Source organism: Bactrocera latifrons, unplaced genomic scaffold (genome assembly GCF_001853355.1).
Source record: "Bactrocera latifrons isolate USDA-ARS-PBARC rearing strain unplaced genomic scaffold, ASM185335v1 scaffold_746, whole genome shotgun sequence".
NCBI classification, from domain to species: Eukaryota; Metazoa; Arthropoda; class Insecta; order Diptera; family Tephritidae; genus Bactrocera; species Bactrocera latifrons.
In genome coordinates this window covers 59,718-62,667 of record NW_017537430.1, presented here as the reverse complement: position 1 = coordinate 62,667, position 2,950 = coordinate 59,718, and positions in this window count along the sequence as shown.

The following is a 2,950-nucleotide window of genomic DNA, read 5'->3' as shown; positions in this document are numbered from 1 at the left end:
ATGGTGCAGAGGCTTGGACGATGACAACAACTGATGAGTCGACGTTGCGAGTTTTCGAGAGAAAAGTTCTGCGAAAGATATATGGTCCTTTGCGCGTTGGTTACGGCGAATATCGGTGGAATATCCAATTGGCGCCACGTAGCGAAAAGAAGAAACGACTGGCGCGCTGTTGTTAACTCGGCTATAATCGCGTAAGCGGTGTCYACGCCAATTAAGAAGAAGAAGAACCTTGATGAGATACTTTTACCACCGTTGTACATAAAGCTATGCCTGATAAAAAGATTTGTAAAAGCGATGCGTAAATATAAAGATGAGCTTTTATATCCAAAAGAGAAATTCCCTAAACTCAGCGAGCCGAAAATCAAAGAGGGAATATTTGTACGCCTACAAATACAGCAATTGATGAAGGATAAGAGCTTTGAAGAAAAACTGTATGATCAGGAAAAACTCGCCTGGAAATGTTTTGTGACTGTTGTTCAAAATTTTCCAGGTAACCATAAAGCGGAAAATTACAAAGAATAAATAAATGAACGTATGATATCATTTAAAGCTTTGGGGTGTAATATGTCCTCGAAAAAACATATGCTTGACTCTCATCTGGATTTCTTTCCATCAAGACATTTCTTAAATGGAGAAGCGTTATCAAGGGAAATGGGGTTCAGGAATGCTAGCGAGCTATTATTGAAGACTTAAATGGGACCTACCGGAAGCCAAATATTCAAGAAAATTATAAGTATATATTAGATATTAGGAAATAATTCTGTAAGTGTGGCTGAATTTTGTACTTTTTACGAAAATATATGTTTTGATGTCAAAAGAAAACGTGATGTGTACATATTTTTTTCATTGATATATTATTATTTGGTGACCCTATTATATTCAAAATTTCATATAAATTTTCATGTGACAAAAAAATTTTTTGACCAGTGAAATTTACGTCACTTACTAAGAAAAGACATTTTTTTTATTGCTTCTTAATTCCACTGCCATCTTTAATATATGTATATAACAATACGTGTTAAGCGCGAGAATAATTGAGAACAAATGGCAAATTCCCTTAATATGCACCAATACTGCCGCGCAACATGTATGAACATGATTGGATGCAAGTCGGCCCCGGGTTATCGTACTCCAAATAGAGTAAAAATTTATTTAAGAATAGTTTAGAGGCAAATTAAATTAAGACCTATAAAATAGAAATTTTGAAAAATAAGGGACACCCTTATGACCATATCCCGTTTGGTGACATATTTACAAATATACTTGATGAACTTCACCGAATTGCAATACTCAAGATTTATGTGGGCTTTAAACACTTTCGACAACTTTTCTTTCGACACTTTTCGACAACAACATATGGAACGACCCAATGAGTGTCTACTGCAATATCCTAATTCACGACTTTAATCACTGTTGATCTAACATTGTCTACAGTTGATCGGAGACGTTATATAATAGATAACCGTCATTCCCATTAAAAGTGGCCGAAACCAAAGCTCTTGGATATATTTTTGTACACTTCCCATCAACCATGTATGGCGAATGAAAATTCATCTCTCCACAGGATGTTTTTGATAAAGACATCAAACAATTCAGGATCTGTCGTTGCATCGGGAATTTCTGCCGAAGTGACATCAACTTCATCCGGTGTTATTTTCACCAAATCGAAATATAAGCATGAGGCAAACCGCGTTTCTGCCACTCCACAGAGTACCTTCAACAACCTACCTCACCAAAAACATGAGTTTTTATGACGAACTCCATAAGTGTTTTAAATTTTTTTCTGTTGGCGATTGCCCATTAAATAAGAGATCTTTAATTTCAGCCCATTGTAGATAGCATGTAAACGTAATAAACAAATCATACCGTGCATATTCGTGCATAAAATGTGGACAGCCAGTGTATGAAGATGGTAAAATAATCATTCTTCCAAGGTCGTTTACATTTCCATTTTTGTTAATAGCATCATGCAAATGTGGAATACTACATTTATGTACGTAATTTCTTTTAATTAATCCTATTAAAATCCAATCGGTCAGTTTCAATCCTGACATACATACATATACTGATGGAAAAGTCGTTGGCAGTGTAAAATWTCATTAATCTCATTTTGTCGTATCATCAAATGATATGAATAATAATTCATTGCGCTATCTCTTTTATTTTTTTTTAGATCCTACAAAGAAACAATCAAACCAAATAAAAAATAGAATATTTCCCAATTGATTTGGTGTTGTTTTCACTCTCCATTCGATGGCTTTATCATTTTTACAATAAAATGATACCCATCCTCTCCTTTCCAAAATAAAATCGGATATGGCAAAGCATCATAACAACGATGCGTTTCAGAAACACACTGTAAATTCGAGTTCCTCCGATGCAGCACAATATCACGCGATTGAATTCATCTCCGACAATAACAATTGCATGCATCGAAATTACTTTAAAAGTTGGCATGGAATTATCACAAATGATAAACCAGACAACGAAGTCATTTGGAAACATGAATTGTACTTTGTATATTCGCCAAAAAATGCTTCGACTCAGCTCCTAAACCCAAAGAGCTCAAAGTCTCGGGAAGTGGGTTCAAACCCGGCATTTCATTTTTTAATTTGAATGCCTTGCAATGTTCACAAATTACAGACACTAATCCAATATAAACAGCAAACTATATTCCAATGAATTATCATCAATTGAACGCTGCTCGATTCAAATTTCCTAACACGTACTCTATTTTGTAAAACTCTTCTACGTATACATAGTACGTTGCCGATCTACTAAATTTCTTTGCAAATGCTGCAAAACATTTTCCTGTGCTCTCCTAACTGTGAAGCGAACGTCTCCCAACATTATTACGTTTACAAATCAAAATCTGCAAATATTAAATTGAACACAACGAATAAAAATTTAAAATCCACATAAAACAACAATAATTTTAGTTTCAAGAAAA